The following is a 22,113-nucleotide window of genomic DNA, read 5'->3' as shown; positions in this document are numbered from 1 at the left end:
ATAATGAAATAGGGTACAGAGGTGTGGGGATGGAAAGGTAAGGAAGAACTGGAGAAGATATAGAGAAAATACATGAAATGGGTAATGAAACTAGACAAAACGACGCCGGATCATGTACTACACTTAGAGACAAAGAGGCACAAGCTTGAAACAAGGACGAAGAAAAGAGCAATAAAATATGAGGTGAATCTAAGTAAGGCAAAGGAAGGCACCTTATAGAGAGAATGCTGGAGAACCCTAGAAAAAGAAAAGGAAAAAGAGAGGGAAAGAGGAAGGAGGCGCAGTACTAGAGGAGAGGAGCTGAACAAAAGAGGCTGGGCACTATCAGAATACCACAGAAGACTGAGAGCAGAAGAGCAGGTGTGGTCGAAGCTGGAAAGAGTAGAGAAGGACATCCAGTGGCTAAAATAGAAAAGTGAAATAAGAGATTCAAGACAGGCGAGAGACGTAAAAGAACTAATAAAACCATAGGGTAAGATACCAGAATATTTAAGGAAAACAGGAAACACGGGTAAAAGAGGGCTGGCTATAACAGCAAGATTCTGAATGGGCAACAAAGCAAGAGGCTACAAATATTGGTATTATTATATATTACAATATATACATACTCTATATATCTATTGATTCATTACTCTTTTGTCTACGTAATTTACGTACTTCAAAATCTACACAGAAATGTCTTTGTCTTTGGCACACATGTGAAACTCTCTATCTCTTCTTCTTGTAACCCTATACTCTTCAGCAGCTAAGTTGCCAACCAATAGAGAGCTACGGTCGCTAGATGAGGACAACTGCGCTGGGCCCGCTTTTCCACCCTGACAAGCCGCCGATACTGGGTCTCCTTATACCTGCATCGTAAGTAAATCTTTTTTTGTGTACCTGCACATCTGCAACGCAAGCTGGGAGATGAGTTAGTGATAAGAGTCCGTCGAGTCGTACTACGATGCATAGCGTCGGAATGCATCGTAGACGTTAGCTCTATAGTTAGAGCTCCGCTTGTTAATCTCGGGGTCTACGGTTTAAGCCTGCTTCTACTCTTTTTCGCTTTCCAACTCGTCTCCTCTCCGTCAGTTACACTGCCATAACTTTCAAGAGTCTTGTTGTTGTAAGTATCTCCGTGTTAGAAAAGTTGCCAACAGATAGAGAGCTAAAATCGCTTGAAAACAAAATGTAGTATAACCCGTTATTTATAAGATTTTCTAGTATTTGGTTTATTTTACGCTTTTAAAGAAGACCGTTTGGGCCTTGAATCAAACTTACTCAGATTTATATTCAGTGACTCAAATTAAATTAAAAATGTCTATTAAATGAAAAGTTCAACTTCAAGCATGATAAACAGCGCAAAAATCATAAAAAAGATGATTTTTTCTATTTTTTTTTTTGACTAATTTTCGTGATTAAAAAAAAAGAAGGGTAATGTATTAAATCTGACATCAGATTCATATTTTGCGGGTCAAAATAAAAAACTGCTGCCAATACTTTGGCACGTATCTTCCTTCAACATTATGTATTGCTTATTATCAGAATTGTTTTACTTCATATATAATTCTATCAAGTTTTATGTTTTTGTTTGATGGATAAAATTATTTCGAATCAATTACACACACACATATATATATATATATATATATATATATAAAATTAAATCTCTCTCTCTCCCTACCTACGGCTACCTCAGACATACTGCCATAAGGCAGTAAGTCTAAAGCACTAAGTTTACTGGATTTATCCAGTAAACTTAGTAAATATCGAAAAATTCGCAAAAATATTCATTTCTCGAATTTACCCATCAATACTTAAAATTTAAATAAAACTGGAGGGTGATGAAGCAATTCTCGTACCAGATTCGTATTTAGCGAGCCAAAACACATAGGAATACATGTGTCATGTGCCAGGGTCAGATATTTTTTTTTTTTTGTGCCGGTGTTATTAGAATATGTTTTACATTAAATTTCACATGTTATAAAGTGATTGGCTATCCATGATAAAGATGAGCAAGAAGTTTACTTTGAAAAAGGAAGGAAATCAAAAAATTTTTTTTTTTCATGGTATTTGGAACTCGAAAGTTCATCGCCTCATCTATGCAAGCCTTCCACGCTGCCCTATCTTGTGTCAACCCCACCCAAGATGCACCTCTCCGATCGACACCCACCCGTCCTATTTCTACTAGATCCGCTTTTACGTTGTCCTCCCATCTACGTCTAGGTCTACCTAGAGGTCGCCTGCCCTTCATGACACGCGCTGCTGTACGTTCGTCTCCCATTCTCGCTACGTGCCCTGCCCATCTCAATCTGCGCGATTTTATTATTCTGTTAATATTTGGTGACGCGTACAGATTGTGTAACTCATCATTGTGTAGTCTCCTCCATTCCCCGGTTTCCTCATCTTTCTGCGGCCCGTATATTTTTCGCAAGACTTTATTTTCAAATACCCTAAAACGGTTGTCCGCCTGCTTAGTGAGAGCCCACGTTTCGCACCCGTACAGAACCACCGGCAGTATTATTGTCCTGTATATTCTTATTTTAACGTTTTTAGACAACAGCCTCGACTTAAGTAAATTACCCACGGCGTAGAAGCAAGCATTACCCGAATGGAGTCTCTTATTTATTTCGACATTAATCTCGTTTCTATCATTTATGGTCGTACCCAGATACCTGAATTCGCTAACCTTTTCAAAAGTAAAATTCCCAACTCTGAGATCTTCCTCCCCTCTGCAGATGCCTAGCTTATCCACAATCATGTACTTTGTTTTTGATTCACTCACTTCTAACCCTGTATACTCCACCGCTTTTATGAAGATTTCCGCGTTTCTTGCTACCGTTTCCCTACAATCCCCCAGTATATCCAAATCATCTGCGTAGCCTAGTATCTGCGTTGTTCCATTAAGCGTTGCGCCCAGCTGGCTAACCTGCATTTTTCTAACGGCATACTCTAACGTTAAGTTGAACAGCACCGTGGAGAGCCCATCCCCTTGTTTTAAACCATCGCGTATCATGAAGGGTTCTGATACATTACCGCCTACTCGGACCTTTCCCGTGCTTCCGTACAGACATATTTGAATTAATCTCACGAGTTTTTTCGGTACACCGAGAAGTACTAGAATTTGATACATTTTGCTTCGCTTAATAGAGTCGTACGCTTTTTTAAAATCTATAAATAGTTGGTGTATGGTTTCGCAAAATTACCACTTTTTCTCTAACAACTGTTTTATGGTAAACATTTGATCGCTCGTCGATCTGTTGCGCCGAAATCCGCACTGATAATCTCTTACTATATCTTCCGCGAATGGAGTGAGTCTAGCTTGTATTACGTTTGACAGAACTTTGTAGTACGTTGCTAAAAGTGAAATACCCCTATAGTTATTGCAGTCTGTCTTATCCCCCTTTTTAAAAATCGGTATAATGATAGATTCCTTCCAATTTTCGGGTATTGTTTCATTTTTCCAGATGGCACATACTAGTTTATAGATTTTGAAAGTGAGCTCGACGCCCCCATATTTGAGTAACTCAGCTGGTATAGAGTCATTTCCCGCGGCTTTATTGTTTTTTAGTTTTTTAATCGCGGCCTCTACTTCTTGGTAGCTCGATTCCTCCACGTGGGGTTCAGCAGTGTGAATTTCGTCCCCTAATTCTTCGCTATTTTCATGCACGTTTAATAATTTATCGAAATAATTTTTCCACAGCGACAGTAATTCGTTGTCATTTGTTACGAGGTCCCCGTTTGCGTCCTTCATCAATTGCGCTCTACTCCTAAAACCCTTTCTGATGGCGTTAATCCATATGTACATTTCGCGGGGGTTATTTTCCTTACTGTTAGTTTCTATTCTCCTAATAAGATTCTTTTGATACTCCCGCTTCTTATTTCTGTAGATCGCGCTCGTCTGTTTCCTTACGTTAGAATACTCTTTTACGGTCCTATCGCTTCTATTTTGTAAGCTATCTAATTTAGCCTTTTTGCGCCTTTCAAACCAGAGTTCGCACTCTTCGTCAAACCATGGTTTGCTCTTTGGCTTTTTCTTTTTACCCAGTACTTTGTTGGCGGCCTCTTTTACCGTTTTTTCGATGTCCCCCCATAAGCTATTCGGTTCGTCATTCCCCTCCGGCGATGTGTTTGCTTATTCAAGTGCCTGAAACCTGTTATTAATTTCTATCTGGTACCTAATTCGCTCTGTTCTATCTCGTAGTTTCTCAATATCGAAGCTTTCTACCTTGTTTGCTCGCTTACTATTTTGATTCGCTACTAGTCTAGCTCTTAATTTGGCTACTACTAGGAAGTGGTCCGAGTCGCTATCTGCCCCTCTGTAAGCCCTTACGTCAAGAACATTAGTATGACGTCTTTTTTCAATGAGGAAATGATCAATTTGGTTCTGTGTGGCCCCATCCGGCGATGTCCACGTTGCCTTGTGTATGTTCTGGTGCTTAAAACACGTAGTTTTGATTATAAGATCTTTTGCCGCCGCGAAATTTATGACCCTAATACCGTTATCATTGCTGGCTTCGTGCAGGCTTTCCTTACCTATAGTAGGCCTAAACATTTCCTCCCTACCTATTTTAGCATTGAAATCGCCTAATACTATTCTTGTGTCGTAAGACGCGAACTGGTCGATTACCTGCTCTAAAGTTTCGTAATAGAGATCCTTAGCTTCTTCTTCTTTGTCCTCCGTAGGACAGTGTACATTAATAAATACATATCTATACCATTCCTCTTCGATAATGATGTACGAGAGCCTATCATTGACGGATTTGAAACTTTTAACCGAATGTATGATGCTTTTGCTTACGAGAAATCCGGTGCCTAGAGATCCCCCACTCTCGGCCCCATACAGGTATGTGAAGTTACCCGATGCTAGTACTCCGCCATCTGGCCACCGCGATTCCTGTATTGCTACCAAATCTAGATTGTACCTATCAGCTTCCTTTACGAGTTCTTTAAACGCACCTGCTCTGTATAGACTGCGAACATTCCACGTTCCGACCCTTAAGTCCCTTTTGTTTCGGATTTGATTTTTTTGAGCCATGATGTTATGTTAAACCCGCGCGCTTCGGATCCTGTTCCGATCGCAGGTGAGTCCACCGTTCTAGAGGTGATAACCCCCATACCTCTCTAGAACTAAGTATGAGAGCTTTCCGACTTTGACGAGGACAGTGTCAATTCGTCGTCAGACACACTACGGTTTCATTCTCGCATCCTAACGCCCCCCTGCAAGGCAGCGCGCCTTCGCTGGCATCGTTACCGCGTAAGACCAGGTGACGAATCATTCTACACATCCCCTTTCGGGGCAGTTGTCATCGCTCCCTCATCCTCCTCGGCAGCAGGATTTTTGCCCATTTTTGTAATATGTGATGAAAGAGATAGATTGAGAGATAAGAGATAATGTGAAGTGTTTTTGTTGTTGTGGTGCTTGCGTAGTGTTTCTAGATGAATGCGTTCGGCAGTGTGGGCTCATCACACCCACGCCTGTTCCTATCGGCTATCCGCGGCTGCTTATTCAATTTATTCGCAGCTAACCTCTTTCTCAGGGGCTGTTCCTCTATCTGCAACCTAAGGACGCGCTGTGTAGTGGTGATAGGCACCCACCCATCCGATCTGGACGACAACGCCCAAGACCCGCTTAGGATAGCGGCATTGTAACAGAAGGAAATCAGAAATACTAAGAAAAAATACTGAGAATAAAGAATGGGATAGATGTTTTAAAGAAGCAATTCAAATACAGTTGCCTACTGCACTTTGTGAATTATTCGCATTTATTTGTATTTTTCATAATCCTATTAATGCAAGAATTTGGTATAAAAAATACAAACATTTGTTTTAACACCAAAAATATGAAAAAAGTTTAGTGGAAAATTACATTACAAATAATTGACAGAAAGGACCCCGGCGAAACTGATGGAGAAATTGGGTCCCGATAAATTTAGCTTAAAGTATAACCAAGTCGTAGCCATTGATTCCGTGAGAAAAAGTCCCCAGGGCCCTAAGTTTCAGAAACCCATCGTTTCTGAGAAAATAATGATTTAATGCACCGATTTTATCAAAGATTAGAAAGGCCGAGCGCACAACTTCAGATGGTCTCTGGGCGCAACAGGTTATTCTTGTTGTTTACTTAACCCCCTATTAATGTGCATTATTTTCCATCGTCAGCAAAGAGTTAGTGTGCAGTCGCCGGGAGTGATCGAGCAGCCGTGAGGAGTAATCGGGTAGCCGCGAGGAGTTATCGGGCAGCTGCGTAGAGTCGTCATGGAGTCGCGAGAAGTGATGAAAAGTAATGTCGACGTTTGCAGTGCGAGAATATCAAGAGTTGCAGTGCGGATGATGGATGTAGGATGCAAGCAGTCGCGTGTTAGCAAGTATATTAAAATCTTTTACTTAATTGCTCGCTCACATACACACGCTCCTGCATATCCCCGTATTCGTTCACATACAGGGGCTCATGCACACCCCCCTAATACACGCTCGTGCACTCATTATTTAATTGCTCGCTTATTTGTTGGCTCGCGCATCACGTGCAGGAGTTTCTCGCGTTGAGTCTGCCCGGTGTCTAATACAATGGCTTGGGCGAGCAGCGCAAGCTCTGCGAGGTGCACAAGAACATGCTGACCGATCAGCAGCAGCTCATCCTGGTGGTACTCTTGGAGGAGGGCCTTGACCTTTCGATCACTGAGTAGATCAACGCCCAGACCAACCTGCACAATGGGAGCTTCGCCCGCATCATGGAGAGGCACTGCGCAGACCGCCTCTCCGCCTGGGAGCGCTTCAAGTTCGAGCGAAGCAAACTGCTCTCCCAATTTGAAGGATGTCGACCGAGACAGGGCTAGGTTGCACCAGCTCTGGCTCGACAAGATCCTCCAGAGAATCAAGGCGCTGATCGAGAGTATGCCGGAGAGCCTGCTTGCCAACTGCAACGAGGCCCTCGCCGTCTACGGTTGAGCCTGGGCTACGGGGACGATGGACAGACGACCGCCGTCTCTTAGAAGTCGAGCAAGTCCATCGGCCAGCCAGCCAGCCATCAAGAGCCGGTTGGCTTTGAACGCTGCATCAAGGGATTTGACATTATCTGCCTGCAGGAGACCTGGACGGAAAAGAGAGAGGAGGAGAAAGTAAGAAAGAGGCTAAAAGGATTTGAGACACAGGTAAGAGAAGCGAAAAAGGGGGAAGTAGGGGGAGGCTCAAAGGGGGGATGGCAATGGCAAATTAGGGAATAAAATGGACAAAGTAGAATGGATGGAAAAAAAGACAGGGGAGTTCATAGGTAAGATACAGATAAAAGGGGAGAAATGGTGGATAGGATCTACGTATATGAGAGAGGAAAGAGAGAAAAACTATGAGAAGATAGAAGATCTGGTAGAGAGAGCTGGAAGGGGGGGGGGGGAGTTCTCTGGTGCGAAGATCTAAATGCAAGAACCGGAAGAGAAGGAGAAGGTTTAGATGAGGAGAAAAACGAAGAGGACAGGGCCTTAAAAGATGTGGTAATAAATAAGGAAGGGGAAGAACTAATAAACAGATTGAAGGATATGGGGCTGAGAATTTTAAATAGCAACATAGAGGGAAATAAGGAAGGGGAGCTCACATATGTAGGGGGAATGGGCTGCTCGGTGATAGACTATGAGATCGCAAACAAAGAAGGGAGGAGGAAAGTGGAAGGCATGAGAATTCAAAATAGTGAGAATAGTGAGAAATAGTGAGAATTCAAAGAGAGCTAAGGATTAAGATAGGAAATGCGATAGAAACGAAGAGGACGAAGTAAAAGCGCAGCAGGTGGTGGGACGCGGAATGTAGGAAAAAGAAGACTGAAATGAGAAGGCTGAAGTACATTAAATGTGTAATGAAACTGGAGAGGGCGACACCAGCGCACATCATACATTGGGAAACGAAAAGGGCAAAGCTGGAGACGAGGGTAAGAAAAAGGGCGATAAGATATGAGGAGAAACTAAGAAGGTCAAAAGAAGACTCGATACTAGGGGAATGCTGGAGACTGCTTGAGAAAGAGGGAGAGCTGGGGGCACCGAAGAGAAGGTGAAAAGATGTGAGGAAGATAGAGCTGGAAAGATGTGGTATCTCAACGGAGAATATATCAGAACGATGGAGGAAGGTGAAGGGGTTGAAAAGGAAATAGAAAGGATAAACAGGGACATGCAGTGGCAGGAGTGGAGGGAAAAAATCAGGGAATCAAGATACGCAAGGGAGATAAACGGAATAATGAGAGAGCTGGGAGATACTCCAGAGTATCTGACAAAAAGAGGCCGGCACAAAAGAAGGACGCTGGAATAATAGTAAGATTTAGGCTATGCAGCGAGATCAGGGGAAATAAGTACTGGAGAAAAGAAGAGGAAAGGATTTGCAGAATGTGCGGTAAAGAGGAGGAAACTCTACAGTACGTAATAGAAAAGTGAGGAAACGAGGATAGAAAGAGCGAAATGGGAAGAGATATGTGGAGGAGGAAAAAACCAAATAGGAAAGCTAAGTGGAATTTTATGGAAAAGGATGAAAAAAGAAGAGACAGGTAATCCAGAGGTAGAATGGTCAGAAGAGAACAGATAGAGAAGAAACGGAATTTGAAAAGAGTGCGCAAGTTCAAAATAGGGTGTTTTGTGAAAAGTCAACAGGAGAACAATCAGGAGTAGAACTAGGAAAGGCACTAGGGAACAGAGAAAAGAAACAGGTGTAACAAATGGAGAAATGTGGTAAGAGCGGAATAGGAAACGAGAAGAACGGAACCACACGTGGAGAGATATGAGTCGAGAAGTTAGGGATCACAATCACAGAAAAAAGACCAGACAAATAAGGGGAACAGGAAAGTACAGAGAGGAAAAAGGTGAAAATGTTAAGCATGGAAAGAAGATTGGAGAGAGTTAAGAGAGCTCAAAGAGGAGGTGAAAGAGTGGAAGGTAAAGTCAAAGCTGGAAAGAGGAAAAAGAGAGGCAGCGAACAGGAAAATCCTGGACCTGAAAGGAGACATGGAGGTGATAAGGGAAAAGCTGAAGGAAAAAAGAAGAGAAAGGGAGAAAATGCAGAGAACGATAGGTGAGATAAGGGAACGGGTTAAAAAGGCGGACGAAAAAGCAAGAGGAGAGAAGGGAAGAAGGGAGGAGCAAAGTGTGGGAGAGAGGAATCATACCGTACAAAGAAGTGAACTGGGATGACAGCAAGGACCTGCACGGCTGGAAAATTTCCTGAAAGGTACTACGTGGGAGATAGAAGAAACAAAGAACAATGAGACGAAGATAATAATATTTGCAAGCGTAGAAGAAATGGAAGAGATATGGAAAAGGACGAGAGAGGCCAACGTGAGAGGAGAGATAAGGCTGGAGCAGTGGATGAATGCTGAAGTGAGAAGGGCTAAACGGAAGGTTATGGTCGATACGTATGATACTGAATAAAAATCTTTGAGCATCTGACAATCACAATAATTTTAAACAATGGTTATTAGATGTAGGCGAAGAAAAACATTCAAATTCATATAAAATAGAAAATGAATTGCTTGAAATCTCTGATGATAATGAAAGATAATAATACGCAATTTTTTAAAACAGCTGCAGTATTAAAATGAATGCATTCGCTGAAAATTATAATAGAAAATTACAGAAAACGGATGCATTAAGGCAGTCTGCAAAATTATTTGAAAAATTTGAGTTGAAAATGATTTAGCATTTTGTGTATATTATTTCTCATTTGAACTTTTTAACTACAACCTTGTTGTGCCTATATTGCCTTTATGGGTTTCAATGGATTCAATGAATCATTTACTGATATATTAGAACCATACATTTTTTTATAAATGTCATTACTTTTCCATGTATCGGGGATTTTGAAATCATCCATTTCTCCATCACCAATTTTCAATAAAAATGATTAAAAATCATCATTTTCAGATCTTATATTTGTTTTCAATCTTAATACTTTAAAATTTATCCATAAATTTGAATTTTTAATAGATTCTTGTATAACATTAAATTTCGTGCCATATTTTATAACAGGAAAAGTTTGTCTAAAATCTCCGCCTAGATTTACCAATTCACCCGCAAAAGGAATGTTTTCTAATTTACAACAATCACGTATGGTATTGTCAACAATTTTCAAAGCTTTTTTAGGAATTATAGAAGCTTCGTCGCAAATTATAATTTCGTATTCTCTAATTTTTTTATCAGATGGATGTTTTAAATTTGCTATATTTATGTCTTGTAAATCTAATGGTACTTTAAAAGTCTTATGACTTGTCATTCCTCCGGGTAATAAAATTGAAGAGATTCCAGTCCAAGGCATTGACAAAATTTGTTTTCGTTGACTCAAATAATAATAAATTAAAGTATTGTATACAAATGTTTTTCCTGTACCACCAGGTCCATCAATGAATATCATTTTTCCATTTTCTGGAGATTGAGTTACATAATCAAAAATATATTTTTTATCATTATTGAGTTTTGTATATAATTCAGTGAATGTTTTTTTCTAATCATCTATAGTAGATTCCAATGGTTCGTTCGTTTTGTTTAAGTTCAATACAGGTTCTGGTTGTCCAAAATCTGAACATTAATAGTTTTCGCCATCTAAAATTTCTTGAATATGTTGTAAAGCTTGATTTTCTACGTTGTCGACAAAGTCTACACAAAAAAAAATTTTTGTATTTTTCCCAAACAGTTTTTGCCAATGGTAATTTGTTAACAAGTAAAAACTTAAGCAAAAAATAAACGTAATTGCTTAGGTAACATAAGTGTACATGCTTCATCAAATATGTGGAAAATTTCTTTATCATTTTCTATTAATCCCATAGCTATCGCTGTTTCAGTAAAGGTTGAATATGTTTTATTTTCGAATTTTTTCTAATCATCGAATGATGTTGCGCCTCTAACTCTGTGTAATATTAATTTCAAATGAAACAACTCACGTTCGTTAGGAATCACACAAACCAATCTTCCTAAGGTATTCGAATAATTTTTACGTTCAATCCACTTTTTTTTCGTGAAACTGTAATGCTCTGGTATATCAAAATGTAATAATTTTTTAGCATAATCATCTGTTCTATTTAGTTTAAACCATGCTGTTAAAGTTGTCTCATGATTAAGAGAATCAATATCGATATGATTTTCATCAAAAATTACTTTTTGTTGATTCTCTAAATGAACAGCCAATTTAATTACACTATAAGAACAAGCGCAAATAGCTAATCCTACGATACGCCAAGCAGCTTACATTGGACTTACGTATCTACAGTCCATGTATTCTGTGATTTGATCATATATTATTGTTTTCATTATTTTTATTCATTTTAATATAAGCTCGATCGTATCCTTTGTGTAAATATTTGATACTTATAATGGATGCACAGTATTCAACATTAATATGGCAATTTTTCTAAGCAAGTAGGCAGCATTTTCTAAGCAAAATTGGATTATACGGACTATAGAATTATCAACTTTTACAGTTTTTCCATAAAGTCTCTTGTTATAAACGTAGTTTTTGATTTTATTATTTCGACGCCGATATCTAGGGAAACCATTCTTTTCGAATTGTGTTGAATCACAAAAAGATTTTGGAAAATTTTTTGAACAAGTTTTTGACAAGAAACTGAAACAGCAGCAGCAAGAAATCAAAGAACCATCATCATAATCTACGACTTGAATTTTCCAGTTCTTTTTCCAGGAAAACGATGAAAATTTTTATGTTGATCAAACAATATTTTGAAATGATGACACTGCACTACACTCTCACTTAACAATTTCGTTTAATTTACCTGAATTTCGAGTTGATTTGTCTTGAAAATCTATAACGGAAGATGCGACAGATTTGACGTTTACAATCGAACTAAATAACATAAACAAAAGTTAACTGTTTATATCGTAATAGTATAGAAATGAACATTGCTGCGCATAAAAATAGAACGTTCCTTTTACGCTAGAAAGAAAAATCCAATAACAGCAACCCTTACTAAACACACGGCAAATTTACACACTTGCGCTGCGGCACTCGTAAACATTACTTGTATATAATTATTTTCGACAAAGCTAGAGGAGCCGCACGCCGAAGCATGTTTTTTTTAAATAAATTTTATTATAAAAATAACTAATAGCAGATACAGCTGATAACGTTATGAAGAAAAGTTTTGATATCATCTTGCTGCAGCAGACCCGCTCCTGCAACTTGGACATAGGGTGGAGCTGGGCATGAGCAGGAGCAGAAGCTTCGCTATCAAAGGGTCGTCGCTGATGTCCATCACGTTATTTTAGTGCCTCGGCTTTTCGTTACTTCCATCCTTTACAAAAGCTCGCCGATAACACAAATGCCGTTCGAACCGATGTTACATCAAGTAGAAAAAAATTAAATAAGAAAAAGCATTAAAAGAGCTTTATTTTCGGAGATAAGTACGAACGGAAAAAATAACACTTCGCAGTCTTTGCAAATAGATGGCATAATTTAAAAAATGCTAACGAAGTAAAATATATAATCTGACGACGCAGCGCTTGTGGCCGAGAGAACAGTTAGACAGGATTTTCGGCGCGCATCTTATCAACAAACAATATTGTTTTAAAATTAAAAAAAACAGACAGCTGCTCGTAGGCGTCTTCGTCTTCTTCTTCTCCGGCACCACCAGCTTCTCCTCCATCAGCCGGGCTCTCAGCTTCTCCTTGCCCTCTTTCTCAAAGTCCAAAGCAGCCGTAGCAGCGCTGTCCTCGGAAGTGGCAGCGATGGCAGTGGCAGGACAGTGGTGGTGGTGATTTTGGAATCGTCGACGAGGCCAGCGTAGAGACTTTCGGGGTCGGGTTTGACCTCCATTTCGCTGGCCTCGGCTGCCTGGTTGTCAGGCTCGGTCTCGATCGCGGACGAGATAGGCAACTTTACGACTTTCGTCACCTCGAGGCTCTTCTTGTCGGGGTCGTCTGCGCGCTCGGTCTTGACCACCACAGCCGGCGGCGGTTGATGCGGAGCTTCCGCGGGCTTGGACGACACAGTCTCGTCACTCGCCTGCGGATGTTGCACTGACAGGACTGGCAGTTCTGCTGCAGAGCGTCACCGTAGAAATCGGCTTTGCAGACCTGGCAGTTGGAACCGTCGGTGTTCCAAAGGCACTGCAGGCACTTGCCGGTCTGTGCGTCGCAGTTGCCTGGTCGGTTAAGATCGGTGTTGTCGCTATACTCGCAGGGCTGGCACTTGCCGCCGGGAGTTTCGGGATTGCCGTAGAAATTATCAGTGCAAGTGTCGCACCACAGACCGGCGTAGCCCTGGTAGCACTAGCAGATGACATCGTGGCTAAAGGTGTCGAAGGAGCAGCTGTCTGCATAGGCGTGGCCGCTCTTTAAGGTTCCGGGACAAAGACAGGATCTGCAGGGGATGTTGACGCCGAAATCTCTCGTACTTCTGAAGGCGAATCTCGCCAGGGCCGACGGTGAATAACGGTATATTCTCCAGCCTTAGGCTCAGAACGATCTGTAATCCCAGACGCATAAGAGATTAATTTTTTTTCTACTTTCTTTAGCATTTTTGTATACAACTGAAATAGTACTAACCGAATCAATAAGGATCGAGGCAGTGGGTGTATCAAGCTGTCAAGCGAACTTCCTTAGTTGTAATATGACAGTGTAGACCTTTCCAGCTTCCAGACAAACTGGCGACGAAGCAACGGAGCTTCTCTGGTTGGTAGGCAGTTGTACCTAGAGTCGATCTTCCTCGGGTTGCCATTTACTACAAGGTCCTTCGCTGGCGGGTAGACCATCGCGCTTGATAATGATCTCGGCATCGTCCCAGGTACCGGAGTACTTGGGCTCGTAGCGAACAACGATGTCGTACCACATGGATCGGCGCACACCGTCTACCGTGAAGTTCAGCACCGAGTCCTTGATCGCGCTCATAAAGCCCAGACCCGTCCAGCTGTTTTTGCGACCGTCGCGGTACGGCTCACGAATAACCACTTGGCAGTTCTGGGAAGAATCGACAGCGCACGAGTTATTACAATGGCGGCAAAAAGTGCGTCAGCGAGAGATCGGAGTAAGAAGTGTCTTGTATGCAAATTCAAATGCGCAGTTCATAGACACATAGTATGGCACATTGTTCGAAATTTTTCACCGTTCATTAAATCTCTGCAGTATATAATGAAAGCAAATTAAATTCGATGTATGCTAAATCTTTTACAAAGCGCGCGCTAACTACAGGTCGTACGTATAATCAGCGGTATTGATAATGCGAGTAATTTGCACGAAAACTCGAGAAAATTATGAAACCGCACCGATGAACACGTATTTGTAGTTAGTAGGCGAGTCAGGGTAGTCGAGATTGGGCTCGATAACGCTCTCGACCTACTCGATGGGAAAGTTTCTCGACAAGGAGTGTTTCGACGCAGTGGTGGCCAGATACTCAGCGGCTTTGTTAACAGTAGGGAAACAAACCGAGCCCTAAGTCATCGTACACTTGCGGTTGTCAATCTCTAAGTAGGCGACGATACCGGTCTGTTTGTCCGTATAGATGCTGGTGGGGCTGCCGAAGAAGTTTGAATAGGAGGCTCCCTATCCCTTTTCCAAGGGAAGTATTTACCAGCAAATTCCTTAATAGGCGTCAGCAGTGATTCAGGCACAACCCAAGCAAAAACATTTAAAAAAAAAACAAAACGATTAAAAATTAAAAAAGAAAATTTTCCGATGTCATTAATCGAATAGGAGTCGTGAGTTAAAGGCTTCAATCCACTCCTAGAAAGAAAAAAGGAAAATCTTTAAACTTAATTTTACATTTCATCGAAAGAAAAAACCTCCTGTCCTACTATACGAATCAGAGCAGCAGAATCCATGGTATTGTAGAATTCCGGACATATTATACGATAGCGAAGCTATAAGACAGCTATATAAAAAAAATTTTAAACGATTAAAAAGAAATCAAAAAATAGAAACAAATAAATAACACAAGAAAAAATCACTTACAGAAACACTATGTGGAGTTCAACAAACTTTCACATAAGCGGGAGATGTCGGGGGCTATAGACAAAATAAAACACAACCCATTAATATAAATGCTTGATCCAGAAATTCCATGACATGGATATTCCACAAATTCTTCAGCGGCCCCAACAACTTCTTCCCCATCAGAATTGTAGCCGTCGTCTTCGAACTCGCTTGACTCCTAAGTAAATACAAAAAACGCGTTAAAAATATAACTCTTACGATAATCTATACAAAACTCACCACCTCCTCCATCTCTTGACCCACCACAAGTCTCCAAAATTCAACAGCCATCGTAGGATCGAAACAGGTAAACGGATGTTTATTGTTGATAACGAGATGTTCGTTGTTGGTTAGAAAAATCATAATAACCGTCTTTTGTTCATGGAAATAAAGTAAGGAACGTAAGCAACGTATGTATTGCATTCACTCGAGATAGCGGAAGAGACAGGGAGAGAAAGAGAGTAATCACGAGCATGCGTTTTTGTCGCTACTACTAAGCTCGCGCTGATCCAATAATCCGAACGTGCACCAACTTCGCATCCGCTTCGGTAATCAGTCTGTAAACTCATCTGCTCAAATCATTTTGCGTGTGTACGATTCATTGGATTCAATTAAGAAAACGTGCATTGCTGAATTGTAGGAATAATATAGATTAGCGCCACTGAAAAAGGCACGAGTTTCCGCACCTTTGAGCTTTGGTGCCAAAAAAGCCTCTTTGGATGCAACTTACTTTTGCTCTATGCTTATCTTAATATCGTAGCACTACATATTATGAAATTGTTTAACTGCTTATATGATTATGCTATATTGTGTATACTCGTATAATATGTCACATCCGTACATCGTAGCGCTTGATATGCAACATTATACTAAACTTTGTGTAGCCACAGAGCACCTGTTATAGGCTTTTCACGAGCTGTTAAGTATTATCAATTCGGTGCTGTAGATTTTTTTTCTGTACTCCATTGACTTTTTGAGAGACCTTCGATGTCCATCTCTCTCGGTCATATTGAATGCTTACGGTTGCCGTGTAGCCAGTGGCCGCCAGTCGTAGAACCACCCTGTAATTCAAAGTCTAGAAAAACCAAAATACTACGCAAGCGATTGCCACGTTGTTTATTCATTTCGTTCGCAAAGTTTATAAGCTTTGAATTCTCGGAAAATCGCGCGTGTTTATCGGACGAGATACGCCTGCCTGAAGATTGGCCTGTGAATTATTTAACTGCGACTACACCCGGCCACAGTGAGCACAGAGCAGCCTCTAACTTATCCGTAGTTCTTCCACAGTATTTTACTATACTTGACTGCTTTTGTATGTTGCTTCGTACTCAGCCCTACTTATTCGCAGTCGCCGTTCTCAGTAGGCGCACACCACACACTAACACACACTCTGCGCCGGTGGTGTTGTTGGCTCACTCGCAGGAGCCGACGTCCTCTCGTTCGGTCGCTGATCGACAGGCCAGGTCGTCCTTCCCTATGGTAGCAGAAGTTGGCAGGGACGTCTCCTTCTCACGATCACACACACTCTCACTCTCTCGCACGCTATCAGTCGTCGCTCGATTTGGTCAGTCTCATACACGAGAGCTGACGCGTTCGCTACTCTAGCTGAAAGCTATCTGATTGTCCGATAGACGGCGACTTATACACGAGGCCCCGAATCTTGCCTCGCGGTTGCGCAACGTCGCGTTTCAACGATGCACGAATCTACTCGATTTCGCACCTCGTTACACCATATACTTGAATTTAACACCAATCTGCAGTTAATTTTCAAAGATTTTCTAATATTTAACCTATTAATAGACATAAAGAATATATTCAAATACTTTTTTCTGGTTCAATTACAAACAGACACTGGATTTGTTTGTGGTACAAAGACAATGTGTTGGATTTACTCAAATGAAGGATCGTGATGTGTGATTGAATAAATAATTTATTTAACACTGTATTGATAACACATTGTATATAAAAAAAATGAGTACATACTACTTTAGGTCTAAGGTGCGCACCGCTTGCCTGATGCTTTCGGAATGACGCTTGGGCCCTTCCGACGCCATGCTGCTGCCTTCTGACGCCACGCCATGCTATTCTGCGGATAGCGGAAAATTCCTTCCACTTTCCCCTTCGCGGAGGCGGCAGGGAACGTTGTCTAAAGGTGACGGGAAGCGGGTCCGCGGAAATAACCGACGCCGAACACAATCGTTGAGTTGAGAAGAAATCAGATGTATTATCTGTACTCCAAAATATAATACACGAGCACACGCGCGGGTGTGCTAGACGCAGATGGACGGCGTAGCTAGAGATCGGGAGAGAGCTAGTGAGAGAGAGAGAGAGAGAGAGAGAGAGAGAGAGAGAGAGAGAGAGAGAGAAGTAGAGAGCTGACACTTACGGTTCGTAGATCTCGCTCGCTTTTGGGAATGCTCAAGCCCAGGACGTTTCCTTCGCAGGCGAGGTGGCGTAGTTGCAAGTTGAACGGAATCAAGGCAATGTCGCATAAACAAACGGCCTCGAGGTAGCCGTGGTCTCGGAGTAGGTAACACACAGGTCACGCATACGATCGGAGTAAGTTGCTTTCGAATCACAACCGGAGTCACAACAGGTAACGCGTTCTAGCGAAAACCCGTGTATCTAGTTAGCTAGCTCGAACGGATCTGTCTCGCGTATTCTAAGTCTCGCGTACGAAGCCCTCGCTCTCTCTCCCCCACTCACCGTCGGTCGCGGTGTTCTCTCTCTCTCTCTCTCTCTCTCTCTCTCTCTCTCTCTCTCTCTCGTTGCTCTGCCGCTGCTTACCTGTAACATGTAACTAATTTACAGTGAATAATACAATTATTGTATGCTGGGGAGGTTATGACGAGTTAATAACGTTCCTCATCACAATATATTCATAACAACATCATCAGCTTCGCTTATTCTACTTTCGTTGTAGTAAACTTTATATTCAGGTAATCGACAGAATTAATAGCATTCTAGATTCCAGGTTTCTAAACATATTATAAGGCTAGGCTTGTTACTCAGACTCTCAATAAAGACTTCCAACTTATTAAAATTTGTTTTCAAACCTCGAATATTTTCGTTAAGTAATAATAAACCAACATTTTTAAGATCTTTATTGAGCGCCTGCGCATCGCTGAATACGTATTCGCTTTGTGCAACGTCTTCAAAATAATACATAAGAGGCATCAAGCTTTATTAATATATTAATATATACAACATCTACGTTGTTTATATTAGTATAAATACGTTATTTCGCAGTAATCAGGATAATTAAACCGTGTAAATTGGTCTCGGAATGTACATTATCTTTTGGGTTTTTCTTTTCTTTTACTCCCCTAAACCCTTCTTCGTATGTCTTTCCACACCCCCTCGCTCTCACTTCACAACCCCTCAGGGTTTCACGGCACCTGCTCGACATGCCCAGCCGCTTCTCTAACGTATGTCTTTTTGTGTTCTTATACAAATTATTTATGATATTAAAAACTTAAAAATCTTGTTCAATACTTTGTAAATTGTAAATTATTTTAGACAGGTTTCCATTCCACTCAGGTAACAGTCATAAGCTTGTTTTACTTTTACTATAACCTTAAGGTACTTTGGTTTTTAATTCTCAAATAATTCTCAACCTTTATTCTTAATTAATTATAATTTTATGATATGAAAAAATTATAAAAATTACGGTTTTTGCAAAATCAAATATTTGTTGATAGTCACGTATAACGAAGATATGAAAATAAAATATTGATAATTGTACATTTTTTAAATAATTTGAATTATTATGCAAATCGAAGAAAATAAGATTATCGAGCCATATAACCATAGTTGTAGTCCTCTTTTCCTATGGCTGTACCTAATACTATACTCCAACAAGCCATCGTACTGCCACGAAGAGCATCGTTTTATCGCGTCCAGCTATCTGTCGGTGATGGCTGGGTAACAGCGAGCGGGCGTTAGCCACTGAGTGCAGCGATTTTTTCTTGTAGTGCTGCTGATTTTTTGCTACAAACGAGCAGTGTGCTGGGCCTCTGGAGCCGTACCGTAAGTCTTGTAACGTGGTAAAACCTGTTGGCCACACTGCTCTCTCCTGTCATCGCGGCTTGTCACGTCTGGCGGCAGTTTTAAAAATCGGGTATCGACATGAAGTTACCGGCAAAAACACCTGTTTGCTCGGAATGTGGAGACACCTAAACCACTCCAACGAGCATCTGCCCAAGGTGCCGTCTTCCCTGCCATACTCGCTGCTCAAATCGGAAAATGGATGCGCCCTGTGACAACTGCCGAGGCAGCACCATAACACCAGCGACGTCGGCCCAGCAGAGCGAGATAGCGACACAACAGCAGACGCAAAGACGGGCTCTAAGGAGCAGCAGTACAACAGGCCGGTGCGTCCCGCGACCCTCCACCTACTGCCTAAGCCGAAGGCTATCAATCCGGCTCGAGAAGAGCTGTCGCGACACTAGAGCGACCAACAGCTCACAACGAAAGCCGACACTACCAGGTTGCCAACATCAGCTGAGCGGAGCGACAGCAGCAGCTGAGTAGAGCGGCCGTTGAGTGGGCTACAGACTTCCAGGCGTCTGACCAGCCACACTGTACGCTGGAAACTGCAGCAACTGATTCTGATGACTCTCTTCAAGATGATTCAATTACTAGAGACTCCTTGGACTTGTCGAAGAGCAAACCATCAGACTCGCCGCTTGGTAACGCTAGTCTTATGGGAGTAACTAATATTTTAACCCCGGTAAGCACGATGGAACTATTTTTTCAAAGATTTGACATACTCCAGCAGCAGCTTGATGAATTTAAGTCTTTAGTGAGCAGGAATTTGACATCGAACAGTGTCCCTCCCCTGGCGGAGGTGAGCTCTGCAATCGATGTCGAGGAATTGAATTCGCTCTCGAGAGTCAACTGGAATGCAATATTAAAGCATCTAGTTAGACACTTGAAGCAAACAGGCAGCTGCTATACGAAAATATTTCTCTTAAAGACAAATTGCCAAAAACGCAAAAAATAATTAAGGACTTCCATCCTGCTTGCTGGAACTCCAACAACATCTCGGAGACGTTGGACACCGGCTCTGGTTCCTCTGGCTCTCGGGCGTTCAACACTGACAAACCAGGTTCCTCGCTCGCTCGACCTAGCTCCGCAGAATTTGAGGCAGGCTTGGGTGGCGGTGCGGTGGAGCATAGCGAAGTTTTTATCAGCGGTCTAATTAAGCAAGGGTCTGGTAATAAGAAAATTTCAAGTAATGCCGCCTTCGCGTTGCTCAACATCGTGCTTCCCACCCTAAGCGAAAATGATATCCTGAGCAATCGTATAATGAGCCTCCGAGGTTCGAGCGAGGTGACGACTGGAGGATCAACAGGCGGAAAATCGCGCTTGACGGCTACGCCGTCCCTGGTTGTTCGACTTGCTAGGCCAGCCCTAGTCAAGTATGTAACGCGAACTAAGGGTTCAGTCAACAATAAATATTTGTCAACTACTAACGTCAAACCCGACCTGTTGAACACGGAGACTGCCGCCTGCATGTCAGGGCATAAAGTTTTCATTAACGAGATGTTACCCCGAGACAAATTTCTACAGTTTGAAAGCTTGAGGCACATGGCTCAGGGACAGCACCGTGAAGTACGAAAATAACTTGCGTGTATCGCAATAAAAAAAATTTCATTAATTGCGGAATTGTTAACAACATTAGCAACTGCAATTAAAAAACTGCGGGTGCTCACAATTTTTTATAAAAAATAAAAAACTTTTTAGCTAGCGGAAAAACGTAGATATACCGTTTTCCCAGCTCGAGCTACTTATATAGCTACTAGATCAATGCAAATCGATCGCAATTTAACTGCGGGTTATGAAAATAATTGCGGTTTTACCTAACTCGCAGTAATTGTTGAGTAATTTGTTGCACAATTATTTCAATCAGGCCCCAAATCCGCGGGGCATTTCATATGTTCTGCATTTGCGCAGTCTGTACCTGCGACTGCAGTCAGCACCATAACCTAAAATTCTTCAGATCAAACTTCAAAGTTTGGATAATTTAAGGGATAATTCAACTCTAAAACGATCAAATCCTTATCATCCTTCATAAAATCAGTAAAGTGCTTATAGCATCCTGCATCACGAGTACCTTATCAAGAGGAAATAGTCAAGAACTTAGAAATGTTGAGATTGCAATTGATAATACTAAGACTTCTGCAAATTTCGTGTGATTGAAGCCTGTTTAAGAGCTCAAAAGATTGATTGCCAGCTTATATTAATTGTTGGATTGGCCGTGCAGAACAGTGTCATAAAAAGATGCGATGGATTTGTTCCAACATGCTACTCAACTTGGCTATCATCATAAGGTGCCGTTCTTGCTTATACACATTAAGTAATTAAAACTATAATGGATTCTGGAGCCTGACAAGACCCACTTTATACTTGTGTAATTGAAAATGTACGTGCTGTTGTGAAATTCATCAAAAAGACAGATTTATTGAGTATAAATTCAGCTTGTATCTTGGTACAACAAGGACAGTATAAAGAAGCAGTAAAATTAGTTTATCGATAAAAGAATCAAGATTTGTAATTGTCAGTTGTCTTTGTATTTCATTCTCAACGGTGGAACTGGTAAGATCTTTTTTTGAATAACTTAATTTATAACAAATAATCATAAGTAAGGAGTGCTTTTACTAATATGTATTTTTACCGTCAGCTTTAATTCATATTTATAATTAAGATACTCTGCGTTCAGAAAAAAGTGGTCCTACTGTTTTAGTAATGACATCAACGCATGAATTAGCTTTCGAAAACGCAAACAGTCTCCAAAGGAGTAGAAATTTAATAGCAATTGTCATGCCAGGAAGACTGAATGATTTTATACAGACTAAAGTACTGGATGTAAAGTGCATTTCATCTCTCAGTCATTCCAGTAGTTATCAAAAAACAACAGAAACTGCATTGCACAGGGACTGGGCTTCAAATATGCCTGGCATGCGGGTGACAGGTTCCTGGCTAGGCGTATGGGGGGGGGGGGGGCGAGCGCGCACACGTGTTTGCATCTCTGCCGATTTGCAGGCTATTCTCACGGCGTGTGAGGCAGGCTCGAAACAACCTCGATGACCGAACACACGCATGACTGTCACTGAAAAGGACGAAAACTCTGACGCTACTTCAAGTAACAGACCTGAGTCGGACCAGGCAAGCAAATCGGCTGCAACTTTGC

At 41.5% G+C, this 22,113-nt stretch overlaps 1 long non-coding RNA gene across 1 annotated transcript; it reads right to left on the bottom strand.

Annotated features, from left to right (window-relative positions):
- Nucleotides 1-12,465: 12,465 nt before the first annotated feature.
- Nucleotides 12,466-15,977, bottom strand: LOC116417931. Its single transcript, XR_004228123.1, has 2 exons — nucleotides 13,497-15,977; nucleotides 12,466-13,416 (listed from the first exon to the last, which is right to left on the bottom strand). It is a non-coding gene; the product is annotated as an uncharacterized LOC116417931 (long non-coding RNA).
- Between the last annotated feature and the right edge of the window lie 6,136 nt (nucleotides 15,978-22,113).

This window comes from Nasonia vitripennis (genome assembly GCF_009193385.2).
Source record: "Nasonia vitripennis strain AsymCx chromosome 5 unlocalized genomic scaffold, Nvit_psr_1.1 chr5_random0006, whole genome shotgun sequence".
NCBI classification, from domain to species: domain Eukaryota; kingdom Metazoa; phylum Arthropoda; class Insecta; order Hymenoptera; family Pteromalidae; genus Nasonia; species Nasonia vitripennis.
The sequence above is the reverse complement of the archived record's forward strand: the minus strand, read 5'-3'. Positions and strand labels throughout refer to the sequence as shown.